At 41.1% G+C, this 17,192-nt stretch overlaps 1 long non-coding RNA gene across 1 annotated transcript; it reads left to right on the top strand.

The window, feature by feature from the left end:
• Window positions 1-555: 555 nt before the first annotated feature.
• Window positions 556-2,104, top strand: LOC123108314 (uncharacterized). Its single transcript, XR_006451869.1, has 3 exons — window positions 556-810; window positions 930-1,066; window positions 1,515-2,104. It is a non-coding gene; the product is annotated as an uncharacterized lncRNA (long non-coding RNA).
• The last annotated feature ends 15,088 nt before the right edge of the window (window positions 2,105-17,192 follow it).

The raw sequence follows: 17,192 nt of genomic DNA, 5'->3' as shown, positions 1-17,192 counted from the left end.
TCAGTCCACCGATATGGCCCCTTACACATATACCCATGCATATGTAGTGTAGCTCCTTGCTTGCGAGTACTTTGGATGAGTACTCACGGTTGCTTTTCTCCCCTCTTTTCCCCTTTCCCTTCTACCTGGTTGTCGCAACCAGATGCTGGAGCCCTGGAGCCAGACGCCACCGTCGACGATGATCCTACTACACCGGAGGTGCCTACTACTACGTGCAGCCCGCTGACGACGACCTGGAGTAGTTTAGGAGGATCCCAGGCAGGAGGCCTGCGCCTCTTTCGATCTGTATCCCAGTTTGTGCTAGCCTTCTTAAGGCAAACTTGTTTAACTTATGTCTGTACTCAGATATTGTTGCTTCCGCTGACTCGTCTATGATCGAGCACTTGTATTCGAGCCCTCGAGGCCCCTGGCTTGTATTATGTCGCTTGTATGACTTATTTATGTTTTAGAGTTGTGTTGTGATATCTTCCCGTGAGTCCCTGATCTTGATCGTACATGTTTGCGTGCATGATTAGTGTACGATTGAATCGGGGGCGTCACACGCATCCTCTGCATCACGGTCGAGCCAAAGTTGGTTGTTTTAGCGAGGTCGAGTTGGAGCCTGACGAGCGCGGGCACGGCGGCCTTGTTCTGCTCGACGACGGCGGCGACGGACGCTGGCACTCCTCGTCGCCATTGACCTGCAAGGAGGACCGTCGTGTTGGACGCTGTCATCCCAAACGCTGCTGGTGCTCCATCGCTTCTACGAGTTCCTCGTCACCTGCTCCTAGGTCGCCCCCGAAGTCGAGCTCCCCACGCTCGACCTGCAAGGTTTGCATCCTTAATTTTCCCCACGTCTTTCCAATCTCTGGAGCCTATGATTTGGGGAAAGGCAAGGAGAGATTCTGGAGCTGATTGTGATTGTTGCTCTGGATGGAATATGGATGCAGATGTACTGTGGCCAAGAACTACTCTCTGCCGCGTGAGTAGATTGGAAAGGCAAGGCGCAAGGAGCGATTGGAAAGGCTGCTGCTGCTCCTGGACGATGCAACTCCTGATGCCACTACCTCTTGTCGATTCGGGCATGGTAAAGACCACTCGGTTGCACTACTCCATGTGTAGATGATTGAACTTGGGTGTGAGCATTTTGATGCCTCTAAATTCAGTAAATTCGGTACTCACAGGAGTACACTTTCAGTACTGTAGGAGTACATTTTGCCTAGAGTATTTGCACTACAGGAGTACTTTCAGTACAGTAGGTGTACTTGTATTGTTTCTTAGAGTATTACTTGGAGTAAACGTTGTAGTTTAACTGAAATCAACATTTCTGAAAATCATGTTTATCAATGGGTTGTATGTACTGAAATCAACATCTCTGAAATCATGTGTATCGTGCTGTAGTATTATTTTTGTCAGGATTTTAGTACTTTTGCTTGGCTCAAACCAAACTGATCAGATCCACGCCAGCGTACTTTGATTGATCTACTGGGCTCAAACCAAACATTTAGAGTATACTCCATGTTACTCCATTTCAGAGCACATTCTTGGAGTGGATCTGCATTTCAAATAGTTTACAAGTGGGAGTACATGGAGTACTACAGATTAAATCGAGGAGAAGATGGTCCCTGCTCCGTGATGATGCCGCCGTTACCTACGACTTCCTCAACCACCGCCACCATGACTTCGTCGAACATGGTGAGTACTGAGTACTCCTCCAATGCTTGAGCATGGTGGAGTTGTCTGGCTTCATGGTGGCGTTGACGGTAGGCCAGGCAAGGTCAATGGGTCAGTTACTGCTCTGGAGATGGACCGGTGGAAGATGGTGGCCGCAACCTCTGAGGGTGCATTTGTCCGGTATGGGACCATGTCCCGGTATGTGGCTGGGCTGGGGCATCCGGCTCTAGATGTTAGGGTTTGATGCGATATAAGTTTGGTATTAGGCCCGGATATTCGACACACCTTCATCAATGGGATAGGAACAGCAACAGGTGTTGCATAGATGGTGGCTTCAGACTAACTGATGTATTACTATGTATCGTCTCTATAAATAATTAATAAAATGGACGCCTGCATCGTCCAGATGCAGAGGCCAAGGGTCTATCCTCCTTTTCAAACAAAAATCTGTTAAGATAGTACAAAGAACAGTAGAAGTATAAGTTACATCCAGGTCTGTAGATTACCTAGCGACGAAACAAAATTACTGGTGCGAGGAGAAGGCGCGCCGCCGTCATCGCCTCTCCGCAATTGGAGCTGGGCAAACCTGTTGTAGTAGACTGCCAGAAACTTGTTGTGCTAAGGCCCCATAGGACCGGCGAACCAAGCAACAACTGCAACCGATGAAGAGAAGCGTACATTGAAAGGAACCAACTTGCAGACACACAGACGCAGACGAACGATGACCGAATCCAAGCGGATGTGCCGTAGAAAAACGCCGACCGAATCCCACACTTCCACACGCCCTCCGACGAGGTTAGACGCATCGCTAGGACGGGGGCTAGATGCGGAGAACATTATTGCATTTTCAGGGAGCCGCCGCTGCCTCGCCTTCCTGAACATGACACAAACCCTAAACAGACATAAAAATCACTTAGAAACCGAGCTGGAGCCATCCCACCGACAAGAGTCAAGATCCACTGCGCCTCTGTGGCCTAAGGCCATATGCGACAGGATAGACCTGGGTGTATATTCGTTTTTACAAGTGCGTCACACTTAAAGGTGTGCATCCCTTGTACGTCATCTGTACAAATAGTTTATTTTTATATGACATATTCATACTTTAGCTTTTTTTTAATTTAGTATTTTCATAATATGTATTTTGTATAAAATTTTTGTTCTTTTTTCATTGGTTTTGCTATTTTATCAACCATTGAGAAATAACTATACGTCAGTCATTCGCGTGGCTCGTTAGATGGATGCGCCAAGAAAGCTCGGTTTTAGGTGAAAAAGGACGGGGCGATTGGCCAGGGCTCATGTGCTGTTTCCTTTTTTCTTTTTGTCAATATGAGCATGGAGATCGGGTGTCTTTTATCTTTTATTTCCTGCCTTTGATTTTTTATTAATTCATTTTTTTCTCATTTACCATTTTGGATATATATGCAAAGTTACGTGTTTATTTTTTTTTTGTTGGCTCAAGCCCTATTTTCTCAACTTGTTTGGCTAGGTCGAGAACAGGGCCGGGCCCATAGTTGCACAGGCTGTGCGGCCTGCACAGGGCCCATAGATTTTGGGGGCCCCAAATTTGTATAAGGCCTTGTGCTTCAAAGGGGGGTGGGGCAATAGTTAAAATTTTCTTCTAAATGTCTCACTCCATTTCATAATTGCCAATCGTGTGCAATTAAGGCTGTGGGACGGCGAGATAGTTGCATTTTCTTTAAAATATATTGTGCTATTTCTAATCAATATAACAATTAGCTTACACACATCTAGGTCTTTCACTGTTGTATGAAACACGCCAAATTTTGTGCTTTCCTCGAGTGAGTGTTATTTCGTTTTTCAATGTTGCCTGCATGAAGGTTCTTGTTTTTGAATAGTTTTGTTGTTGGTTCATGAGTTTTATATACCGCCCCAATTTTTTAGTTGGATTGCAGGCTTTTTTGACGTCTATGTGGGTTATGTGTTTTTTATGTATATCTGTGGTCACATCTTGTTTTTGGCCTGCTATTTTCTTATAGGTAGATACTCTCGTAAATGTAAGTGGGATAACTCATGTCCACACACCTTGCAACACAACCAATTGCAATTTGTCATTTTTATTGTCTCACCGCACAAGAACAAACATACAAACATGTTCCATTCCTCCGAGGGAGAAATGCACATATGTACTGTTTTTCTATGTTTGTTTGTGTCAATGTTTCTATTTATTTTTTTCTCTTTCTTGTTTGTCCGAGCAAAGTTATTAAGGAGACATCCCACAATTTATTAAGTTTTTAAATGCAAATTTTCAAGGAGGCCGCAACTGCAAGTGTTGTAATTCGACTAGTGTTACATGGGACACAATGCGACTACAACTAGGAGTAGGGAGGTTGTCAAGCCGGTTGCATACTCACCACTAGCCATGCAACTGCAGGCATTGTAAATCGAACTGCATGCGACACAAAACGTCTGCAACTGGTTCGCTGTAACATCCCATTTTTTTTTCCAAAAATTGGAATGTTAATTAATTAAATAGTAATAATTGCTTTGTTTTGATCGTATTCCAATTTGAGTAGGATTTCAAACTTTTGAGGTTTTCCTTGAGCACTTAAAAAGAAAGAGAGTGAAATGACTTTCCCAGAATCCTCAATTTGAGTTTCACATGTATTTGAAGTTTAATTGGATTCTGGAGTGTTCGAAAAAATTTCAATTCAAAATACAGGAAATGAGAGGAGATAATATGACTTCTTAAAAAAATTAGAAGGAAAATGATTTGAATATTTATTTGGAGCGAAATTGTTTTTGAGAATTACTTAGAACCCTAAATTAAATTTTAGGAATAGTTATAATGCCAAAAATAAATTTTATAAAAAAATTTATATTTATTTTACTTAACATTTGAGGTGGAAATAGTATTCCAAAGCTCAAAATATTGTACTGGTTGTATTCAAATTTTCCAAATATGAATGAATTGGTTTTAATATATATTCATTTCAAAAGTAGAAAATATAGAAAAAAAACAGTAAACACCATCAATCCAACTTGCATGCAGTGCAGTAGCAACCAAGTGGGCCATACCTATCTCTCGCATAAAACGCAACACCGCAGCCGCATGTGCCAAGCCTATCTGGCCACCTTCTCTATTGTTTTTTTCTCTCCGTAGGTCGTTGCTCCTGGGCCAACTCGTCCGAGGCTCAGATGATCCCCTCTCTCTCTCTCTCTCTGTGCTCCTTTGAGAGCCCCCGTAAGGGTTACCTTAGGTGGGCTAGGAGCACGCCATTTGGCGCACTCTCAGCTGCCGTCACGTGTCGCACTCTGGACGCTTCATCTGAATTTTATTTTATTTTAATTTTTCTTTACGCATTTTCGGATTTTACATTTTTCTTTTCATTTTTCCCGTCTTTTCGCCCCAGTTTTCTTACATTTTGGGCCAAAATACTTTGTAGAAAAAATTGCATGGAAAAATGTGTTTCTTTTTTCTTTCGTCAGAGGCACATATTTGCTTACGCGAGAGGCACTCGCAAAAAGAAAAAAACACATTTTCTTTTTTCTCCATGCACGGAAGGCACGGATTTACTTCTCGTGGAGGCATGGATTTGTTTTCATGAGTGGCACAGCCGTGCGTTTCGTAAAGGAATAAAAACGTGTTTTTTTTTACTTTCACGAGAGGCACGGATTTAGTTCTCCTGAAGACACAGATTTGCTTCCGACAGAGACGTAGTCGTGCCTCTCGTAAAAAAGAAAAAAAATACATTTTTCCTTCCATGGGAGGTAGAGATTTACTTCTGGCACGAATTTGCTTCCGCGAGAGACACAGTGCCTCTCGAAAAAGGAAAAAGATGTGTTTTTCCTTCCGCAAGAGGCACGATTTAGTTCATGTGAGGCATGGTTTGTCTTCCGCGAAAGACATAGCTGTGGCTCTTGCAAAAAGGAAAAAACATGTTTTATTTTCCTTCCACGATAGGCACGGGTTTACTTCTCCCGGAGGCATGAATTTGCTTCCGCGAGAAGTACAGTTGTGCCTCTCAGAAAAGGAAAACGTCTTTTCTTTTCTTTTTTCTTCCTCACGAGGCACCGATTTATTTCTCGTGGAGACACGGATTTACTTTCACGAGGGGCACAGTCGTGCCTTTCGAAAAGGAAAAAACAATGCTCCATGTTCAGTTTTTTTTGTTCGTCAAAAACCTATCAACATGAGATTTAGTTTTAAAGATCTTGACGCAAGGAATCCAACGATGAAAACTGTTCAAGATTTGGACGCACAGTTTAAAAGATAAAAATATTTTGAATAAACGAATCTACAAAAAAAGAAAACCCACAGGTTATGACAAGTGGATGCGCACCACTTGTCCCAACTTAGGGAAATTAGAATGATATTTGAAAAGAGTACTCCTTAATTACCAATTTTGTCTCCTCAAGTGGATGCGCACCACTTGTCCCAACTTAGGGAAATTAGAATGATATTTGAAAAGAGTACTCCTTAATTACCAATTTTGTCTCCTCGGCACCTTTAGGTATAGCGAGAGCCTGAGGTGTCTGTAGGGATCGAACCAAGGTCTCCTTTGCTGCTGCATAGAGCTGCTAGCCATTGCGACACTATCATGTTCGTGGCAGAATAAAAGGCGCAACCTACTTGAGGGAAAACAACTGTTTTTTCCATTGGTTTTTCTCTATTTTTATTTTCATATTTCTTTGTTTTGTCAGCAATTTTCTTTGTTTCTTTTCTTTGTTTTTAGTGGGTTTGTTATTTCCTTTCTTTTTCCAATGGTTTTCTTCGGTTTTCATTGTTTGTTTCTTGGTTTTCACTTTGTTTTTCCTTTCCTTTATTTTTTCTTAGATTTTTTCTTTCTCGTTTTCATCGGTTTCCTTTTTTCAGTACACATTCAACAGTTTTCGTATACATGAGAAATATTTTTTATATACACATTTAATATTTTTGAAATAGATGGTTACCATTTTTTGTAAACATGGTGTCTAGATTTTCCATACATTAGTACATTTTTGGTATATATCTAATACAATTTTCAAATAAAAGTTTCACATTTTTTAAACATTGTCAACATTTTTCTATAGAAATTTTAAACCTTTTTCAAATTATTGATTAATATATTTTGAATATAAGATTTTTTTAATACATGGATAACATTTTTCTATACATTATGAACATTTTAAAATGCTATATTAACATTTCAAATAGAAGATGAACATATTTTTAATACATAGCCAACATTTTTCTATACGCATTTAACATTTTCAAAAAATATATTATTATTTTTAAGTATTTGTTAAGTATTTTTTTAAAATATTGAGAACATTTTTAAAATATATGATCAATTTTTTCATACACATTGTATTGTTTTTCTATAATAGAGAAATATTTTCTCTATGCACATTTAACATATTTCTAATGTTTGGTTAACATTTTTTTCAAATGTTTTTTTAATGCGATTTAGTAATATATTTATTTAGAATATTTGGAAGTATAGACGAAAGTACAAAATTATAATGCAAAAACGAATACAGAAAGTAAACAAACAAACAGAAAAACGAGGTCGTGGTATCCAACTTGTGTGATGCGAGGTATAGCTGCGCCTTGGAGATCTTCTATTCCGCCTTCTGTGCCGGAAAGGAGAGCTGCCTCTCACGTGGCCCAAGTGCGCATGTACCCGCCTGCCCCCTGCTCGCGCATGTTCAATTGGTTGATCGGTGGACCAGTTTGACTGGTTGATTTGTGTGACCGGTCGACCATTGAGAAGGGACTTTTAAAAAATCATCTAAAAAAAGTTTCAATAGTTTTGCGGTACTATATAAAGCTCACAAGAATAAAAAATGAGAGGTTTGCGAATTTGAAAAAAAACACAGATTTTTAAAAACTTCATGAATTTTATTTTATGAAATCTAAAAATTCATATATTTTGGAGAAAGAATTGAAAATTTGAAAATAGTTCACCGATTTTGAAAAACAAAGTTCACAAGTTTGAAAAGAGTTCATATATTGTCAAGGAATATTGACAGGTTCAAAAAACTATAAATAAGTTCATGAAATTAGAAAAATAGTTCATTGATTTTGCAAAAGTGTTCACGGATTTGTAAAAAGTTAATTGATTTTGTTAAAAAAATTTCATGAATTTGTTTTTTTGCAGATGTTGAAAAAAATCCGTACAAATTGAAAAGAGTTCGTGTATTTGAAAAACATTCTTGCACTGAAAAAATTACATTTAGAAAAGTTAGGAAAAGAGTGAGAAAGTTAACAGATTTGAAATAAAAATAATGAATTTTTAGAAAAGTTTGTCAGGTTGAAAAAAATCTCAAATTTAAGGAAATTTTTTAGATTTGAAAAGATAATCAAATTTGAAAAAGTTCATGTATTTGAAGGAAAAGGAAAATAAAAAGAATTAAAACGAAACAAAAAACAACTTAGAAAAACCATAAACAAAAAGAAAAAAAAACCCAGCCGCTATATGCCTTACATGGGATGAACAACAAGAAAGAAAAAAGAAGAAAGTAGGGACATATGGTAAAATCTCCCAGTTGGTTAGTATGCGTGGTGCTAAACCTGAAGGAAATATGCCCTAGAGGCAATAATAAAGTTGTTATTTATATTTCCTTATATCATGATAAATATTTATTATTAATGCTAGAATTGTATTAACCGGAAACTTAGTACATGTGTGAATACATAGACAAACATGATGTCACTAGTATGCCTCTACTTAACTAGCTCGTTGAATAAATGATGGTTATGTTTCCTAACCATAGACATGAGTTGTCATTTGATTAACAGGATCACATCATTAGAGAATGATGTGATTGACAAGACCCATCCGTTAGCTTAGCACGATGATCGTTTAGTTTGTTGTTATTGCTTTCTCCATAACTTATACATGTTCCTATGACTATGAGATCATGCAACTCCCGAATACCAGAGGAACACTTTGTGTGCTACCAAACATCACAACGTAACTGGGTGATTATAAATGTGCTCTACACATGTCTCCGATGGTGTTTTTTGAGTTGGCATAGATGGAGATTAGGATTTGTCACTCCGATTGTTGGAGAGGTATCTCTGGGCCCTCTCAGTAATGCACATCACTATAAGCCTTGCAAGCAATGTGACTAATGAGTTAGTTGCGGGATGATGCATTACGAAACGAGTAAAGAGACTTGCTAGTAATGAAATTGAACTAGGTATTGAGATATTGACGATCGAATCTCGGGCAAGTAACATACCGATGACAAAGGGAAATACGTATGTCGTTATTCGGTTTGACCGATGAAGATCTTCGTAGAATATGTGGGAGCCAATATGAATATCCAGGTTCCGCTATTGGTTATTGACCGGAGACGTGTCTCGGTCATGTCTACATAGTTCTCGAACCCGTAGGGTCCACATGCTTAACGTTAGGTGATGATCGGTATTATGAGTTTATGTATTTTGATGTACCGAAGGTAGTTCAGAGTCCCGGATGTGATCACAGACATGACGAGGAGTCTCAAAATGGTCGAGACATAAAGATTGATATATTGGACGGCTATATTTGGACACCAGAAGTGTTCCGGGTGATTTCGAAGAAAACCGGGATACCGGAACCCCCCGGGAGAACTAATGGGCCACATGGGCCTTAGTGGAGAGAGAGAGGGTCGGCCAGGGCAGGCCGCACGCCCCCTCCCCCTCTGGTCCGAATTGGACTAGGGAAGGGGGGCCGGCGCCCCCCTTTCCTTCTCCCTCTCCTCCTTCCTTTTCCCCCTCCTAGTAGGAGAAGGAAAGGGGAGTCCTACTCCTACCTACTAGGAGGAGGACTCCTCCTCTCCTGGCGCGCCCCAAGGGCCGGCGGCCTCCCCCTTGCTCCTTTATATACGGGGGTAGGGGGGCACCCTAGAACACACAAGTTGATTGTTTTCAGCCGAGTGCAGTGCCCCCCTCCACCATAATCCACCTCGGTCATTTCGTAGCGGTGCTTAGGCGAAGCCTATTCCGGTAGCATCATCATCACCGTCATCACGCCGTCGTGCTGACGAAGCTCTCCCTCGACACTCTGCTAGATCGTGAGTTTGTGGGACATCACCGAGCCGAACATGTGCAGATCGCGGAGGTGCCATACTTTCGGTACTAGGATCGGTCGATCGTGAAGACGTACGACTACATCAACCGCGTTGTTATAATGCTTCCGCTTACGGTCTACGAGGGTACGTAGAAAACACTCTCCCCTCTCGTTGCTATGCATCACCATGATCTTGCGTGTGCGTAAGATAATTTTTGAAATTACTACGTTCCCCAACAGTGGCATCCGAGCTAGGTTTATGCGTAGATGTTATATGCACGAGTAGAACAGAAAGGAGTTGTGGGCATGGGTATATACATATTGCTTGCCGTCACTAGTTGATTCTTGATTCGGCGGTATTGTTGGATGAAGCGGCTCAGACCGAAATTACGCGTATGCTTACGCGAGACTGGTTCTACCGACGTGCTTCGCACACATGTGGCTAGTGGGTGTTTGTTTCTCCAACTTTAGTTGAATCGGATTCAATGAACAGTGTTCTTTCTGAAGATCAAAAAGCAATCACTATATCGCATTGTGGTTTTTGATGCGTAGGTAAGAACGGTTCTTGCTCAGCCTGTAGCAGCCACGTAAAACTTGCAAAAACAAAGTAGAGGACGTCTAACTTGTTTTTGTAGGGCATGTTGTGATGTGATATGGTCAAGACATGATGCTAAGTTTTATTGTATGAGATGATCATGTTTTGTAACACAGTTATCGGCAACTGGCAGGAGCCATATGGTTGTTGCTTTATTGTATGAAATGCAAACGCCATGTAATTGCTTTACTTTATAACTAAACGGGAGCGATAGTCATAGAAGCAATAGTTGGCGAGGCGATAACGATGCTTCGATGGAGATCACATGTCAAGCCGGTGACGATTGTAATCATGACGGTGCTTTGGAGATGGAGATCAAAGGCACAAGATGATGATGACCATATCATATCACTTATATTGATAGCATGTGATGTTTATCCTTTATGTATCTTATTTTGCTTAGTTCGACGGTAGCATTATAAGATGATCTCTCACTAAAATTCAAGGTATAAGTGTTCTCCCTGAGTATGCACCGTTGCTACAGTTCGTCGTGCCGAGACACCACATGATGATCGGGTGTGAAAAGCTCTACGTTCACATACAACGGGTGCAAGCCAGTTTTGCACACGCAGAATATTCGGGTTAAATTTGATGAGCCTAGCATATGCAGATATGGCCTCGAAACACTGAGACCGAAAGGTCGAGTGTGAATCATATAGTAGATATGATCAACATAGTGATGTTCACCATTGAAAACTACTCCATCTCACGTGATGATCAGACATGGTTTAGTTGATATGGATCACGTGATCACTTAGATGATTAGAGAGATGTCTATCTAAGTGGGAGTTCTTAAGTAATTTGATTAATTGAACTTTAATTTATCATGAACTTAGTACCTGATAGTATTTTTGCATGTCTATCTTGTTGTAGATAGATGGCCTGTGCTGTTGTTCCATTGAATTTTAATGCGTTCCTAGAAAAGCTAAGTTGAAAGATGATGGTAGCAATTACACGGACTGGGTCCGTAACTTGAGGATTATCTTCATTGCTGCATAGAAGAATTACGTCCTGAAAGCACCGCTAGGTGACAAACCCGCTGCAGGAGCAACACCAGATGTTATGAACACCTGGCAGAGCAAATCTGATGACTACTCGATAGTTCAGTGTGCCATTCTTTATGGCTTAGAACCAATACTTCAACGACGTTTTGAATGTCATGGAGCATATGAGATGTTCCAGGAGTTGAAGTTAATATTTCAAGCAAATGCCCAGATTGAGAGATATGAAGTCTCCAATAAATTCTACAGCTGCAAGATGGAGGAGAATAGTTCTGTCAGTGAACATATACTCAGAATGTCTGGGTACCACAACCACTTGACTCGGCTGGGAGTTAATCTTCCTGATGATAGTGTCATTGATAGAGTTCTTCAATCACTGCCACCAAGCTACAAGAGCTTCGTGATGAACTATAATATGCAAGGGATGGATAAGACGATTCCTGATCTCTTCGCAATGCTAAAGGCTGCGGAGGTAGAAATCAAGAAGGAGCATCAAGTGCTGATGGTCAATAAGACCACCAGTTTCAAGAAAAAGGATAAAGGGAAGAAGGGGAACTTCAAGAAGAACAGCAAGCCAGTTGCTGCTTAAGTGAAGAAACCCAAGTCTGTACCTAAGCCTGAGACTGAGTGCTTCTACTGCAAAGGGACTGGTCACTGGAAGCGGAACTGCCCCAAGTATTTGGCGGAGAAGAAGGATGGCAAAGTGAAAGGTATATTTGATATACATGTTATTGATGTGTACCTTACTAATGCTCGCAGTAGTGCCTGGGTATTTGATACTGGTTCAGTTGCTAACATTTGCAACTCGAACCGGGGCTACGGATTAAGCGAAGATTGGCTAAGGATGAGTTGACGATGCGCGTGGGAAATGGTTCCAAAGTCGATGTGATCGCCGTCGGCATGCTACCACTACATCTACCTTCCGGATTATTTTTAGACCTAAATAATTGTTATTTGGTGCCAGCGTTGAGCATGAACATTATATCTGGATCTTGTTTGATGCGAGATGGTTATTCATTCAAATCAGAGAATAATGGTTGTTCTATTTATATGAGTAATATCTTTTATGGTCATTGCTACCTCTTGAGCATGCGTTGGTTTTCCCTTGAAGAGGAAAGGGTGATGCAGCTAAGTAGCGTAAGTATTTCCCTCAGTTTTTGAGAACCAAGGTATCAATCCAGTAGGAGACTTACACGCAAGTCCCTTGTACCTGCACAAACAAATAAGAACCTGGCAACCAATGCGATAAAGGGGTTGTCAATCCCTTCACGGCCACTTGCAAAAGTGGGATCTGATAAAGATAATAAGATAAATATTTTTGGTATTTTTGTTGTAGATTGGAAAATAAAGATTGCAAAATAAAAGGCGGCAGAAATAGCTAGTAGATAGGAAAATAATATGATGGAAGATAGACCTGGGGGCCATAGGTTTCACTAGTGGCTTCTCTCAAGATAGCAAATTCTACGGTGGGTGAACAAAGTATTGTTGAGCAATTGATAGAAAAGCGCATAGTTATGAGAATATGTAGGCATGATCATGTATATAGGCATCACGTCCGTGACAAGTAGACCGAAATGATTCTACATCTACTACTATTAATCCACACATTGACCGCTATCCAGCATGCATCTAGAGTATTAAGTTCATAAGAACAGAGTAACGCATTAGGCAAGATGACATGATGTAGAGGGATAAAGTCAAGCAATATGATATAAACCCCATCTTTTTATCCTCGATGGCAACAATACAATACATGCCTTGATGCCCCTGCTATCACTAGGAAAGGACACCACAAGATTGAACCCAAAGCTAAGCACTTCTCCCATTGCAAGAAAGATCAATCTAGTAGGCCAAACCAAACTGATAATTCGAAGAGACTTGCAAAGATATTGAATCATGCATAAAAGAATTCAGAGAAGAATCAAATATTGTTCATATATAATCTTGATCATAAACCCACAATTCATCGGATCTCGACAAACACACCACAAAAAGAATTACATCGAATAGATCTCCAAGAGAATTGATGAGAACTTTGTATTGAGATCCAAAGAGAGAGAAGAAGCCATCTAGCTAATAACTATGGACCCGAAGGTCTGTGGTAAACTAGTCACACATCATCGGAGAGGCTATGGTGTTGATGTAGAAGCCCTCCATGATCGATTCCCCCTCCGGCGGAGCACCGGAAAAGGCCCCAAGATGGGATCTCACGGGTACAGAAGGTTGCGGCGGTGGAAATAGGGTTTCATGGTGCTCTCGGATGTTTTCAGGGTATATGAGTATATAATGGCGAAACAAGTAGGTCAATGGAGCCATGAGGGGCCCACGGGGGTGGGGGGGCGCACCTACCCCCCTGGGCGCGCCCTCCTACCTCGTGGCCACCTTGTTGCTTCCTTGACGTTCACTCCAAGTCTCCTGGATTGCATTTGTTCCAAAAATAACTCTCCCGAAGGTTTCATTCCGTTTGGTATTCCTTTTCTCCGAAACACTAAAATAGGCAAAAAAACAGCAACTTGCATTGGGCCTTTGGTTAGTAGGTTAGTCCCAAAAATAATATAAAAGTGCATAGCAAAGCCCATTAAACATCCAAAACAGATAATATAATAGCATGGAACAATAAAAAATTATAGATACGTTGGAGACGTATCAGTCATGCACCCTTGATGAGTGGTCTATTTTTACTAACTCTTGATAGTAGTGATACACATGTTCATAGTATTGAAGCCAAAAGGTGCAGAGTGGATAATGATAGTGCAACTTATTTGTGGCACTGCCGTTTGGGTCATATTGGTGTAAAGCGCATGAAGAAACTCCATTCTGATGGACTTCTGGAATCACTTGATTATGAATCACTTGGTACTTGCGAACCATGCCTCATGGGCAAGATGACTAAAACTCCGTTCTCTGGACCAATGGAGCGAGCAACAGAGTTATTGGAAATCATACATACTGATGTATGTGGTCTAATGAACATTGAAGCTCACGGCGGGTATCATTATTTTCTCACCTTCACAAATGATTTGAGCAGATATGGGTATATCTACTTAATGAAACATAAGTCAAAAACATTTGAAAAGTTCAAAGAATTTCAGAGTGAAGTGGAAAATCATCGTAACAACAAACTAAAGTTTCTACGATCTGATCATGGAGGAGAATATTTGAGTTACGAGTTTGGTCTTCATCTGAAACAATGCGGAATAGTTCCGCAACTCACGCCACCCGGAACACCATAGTGTAATGGTGTGCACGAACATCATGATCGTACTTTACTGGATATGGTGCGATCTATGATGTCTCTTACTGATTTACCGCTATCATTTTGGGGTTATGCTTTAGAGATGGCTACATTCACGTTAAATAGGGCACCATCTAAATCCGTTGAGACGACACCTTATGAACTGTGGTTTGGCAAGAAACCCAAGTTGTCGTTTCTTAAAGTTTGGGGCTGTGATGCTTATGTGAAAAAGCTTCAACCTGATAAGCTCGAACCCAAATCGGAGAAATGTGTCTTCATAGGATACCCAAAGGAAACTATTGGGTACACCTTCTATCACAGATCCGAAGGCAAGATATTCATTGCTAAGAATGGATCCTTTCTAAAGAAGGAGTTTCTCTCGAAAGAAGTGAGTGGGAGGAAAGTAGAACTTGGTGAGGTATTGGAAAGTAGTTCATCACTGAAATCAGTTCCAGTGATTCCTACACTAGTAAGTGAGGAAGCTAATGATGATGATCATGAAACTTCTGATCAAGTTACTACCGAACCTCGTAGGTCAACCAGAGTAAGATCCGCACCAGAGTGGTACGGTAATCCTATTATGGAAGTCATGTTACTTGACCATGACGAACCTACGAACTATGAGGAAGCGATGATGAGCCCAGATTCCGCAAAATGGCTTGTAGCCATGAAATCTGAGATGGGATCCATGTATGAGAACAAAGTATGGACTTTGGTTGACTTGCCCGATGATTGGCAGTCCATAGAGAATAAATGGATCTTCAAGAAGAAGACTGACGCTGACGGTAATGTTACTGTCTACAAAGCTCCACTTGTTGCAAAAGGTTTTCGACAAGTTCAAGGAGTTGACTATGATGAGACCTTCTCACCCATAGTGATGCTTAAGTCCGTCCGAATCATGTTAGCAATTGTCGCATTTTATGATTATGAAATTTGGCAAATGGATGTCAAAACTGCATTCCTTAATGGATATCTTAAAGAAGAGTTGTATATGATGCAACAAGAAGTATTTGTCGATCCAAAAGGTGCTAATAAAGTGTGCAAGCTCTAGCAATCCATTTATGGACTGGTCCAAGCCTCTCAGAGTTGGAATATACGCTTTGATAGTGTGATCAAAGCATATGGTTTTATACAGACTTTTGGAGAAGCCTGTATTTACAAGAAAGTGAGTGGGAGCTCTGTAGCATTTCTGATATTATATGTGGATGACATATTGTTGATCGGAAATGATACTGAATTTCTGAATAGCATAAAAGCATACTTGAATAAGAATTTTTCAATGAAAGACCTCGGTGAAGCTGCTTATATATTGGGCATCAAGATATATAGAGATAGATCAAGACGCTTAATTGGACTTTCACAAAGCACATACCTTGATAAAGTTTTGAAGAAGTTAAAAATGGATCAAGCAAAGAAAGGGTTCTTGCCTGTTTTACAAGGTGTGAAGTTGAGTCAGACTCAATGCCCCACCACTGCAGAAGATAGAGAGAAAATGAAAGGTGTTCTCTATGCTTCAGCCAGAGGCTCTATCATGTATGCAATGCTGTGTACCAGACCTGGTGTGTGCCTTTCTATCAGTTTAGCAGGGAAGTACCAAAGTAATCCAGGAGTGGATCACTGGACAGCGGTCAAGAACATCCTGAAATACCTGAAAAGGACTAAGGATATGTTTCTTGTATATGGAGGTGACAAAGAGCTCGTCGTAAATGGTTACATTGACGCAAGCTTTGACACTGATCCGGATGACTCTAAGTCACAAACTGGATACGTGTTTTTATTGAATGGTGGAGCTGTCAGTTGGTGCAGTTCCAAGCAGAGCATTGTGGCCGAATCTACGTGTGAAGCGGAGTACATAGCTGCTTCGGAAACAGCAAATGAAGGAGTCTGGATGAAGGAGTTCATATCTGATCTAGGTGTCATACCTAGTGCATCGGGTCCAATGAAAATCTTTTGTGACAATACTGGTGCAATTGCCTTAGCAAAGGAATCCAGATATATGAACAACCTATATGATGCAACAAGGATAGGAACACAAGCAAGCAAGATATATGAAACAAATAAGCTTGCACAAGTAAAGGCACGAGATAACCAAGAGTGGAGACGGTGGAGACGAGGATGTGTTGCCGAAGTTCCTTCCCTTTGAGAGGAAGTACGTCTCTGTTGGAGCGGTGTGGAGGCACAATGCTCCCCAAGAAGCCACTAGGGCCACCGTATTCTCCTCACGCCCTCACACAATGCGAGATGCCGTGATTCCACTATTGGTGCCCTTGGAGGCGGCAACCAAACCTTTACAAACTAGGTTGGGGCAATCTCCACAACTCAATTGGAGGCTCCCAACGACAGGATGAAGCTTCACCACAATGGACTATGGCTTTGCGGTGACCTCAACCGTCTAGGATGCTCAAACACCCAAGAGTAACAAGATCCGCAAGGGATTAGTGGGGGGAATCAAATATCTCTTGGTGGAAGTGTAGATCGAGGCCTTCTCAACCACTCCCGAGCAAATCAACAAGTTTGGTCGGCTAGGGAGTGAGATCGGGCGAAAATGGAGCTTAGAGCAATAATGGAGCTTAGGGGTGGAAGAGGTGAGTCAACGGGGAAGAAGGGGACCCCTTATATAGTGTGGGAAAATGATCCAACCATTACCCACCAACCAGCCCGCGGCCAGCGGTACTACCGCGCCTGGCCAGCGGTACTATCGCAAGGTC

Source organism: Triticum aestivum, chromosome 5A (assembly GCF_018294505.1).
Source record: "Triticum aestivum cultivar Chinese Spring chromosome 5A, IWGSC CS RefSeq v2.1, whole genome shotgun sequence".
Classification (NCBI taxonomy): Eukaryota; Viridiplantae; Streptophyta; class Magnoliopsida; order Poales; family Poaceae; genus Triticum; species Triticum aestivum.
Note: the sequence above shows the minus strand (reverse complement) of the source record. Positions and strands in the feature narration are given on the sequence as shown.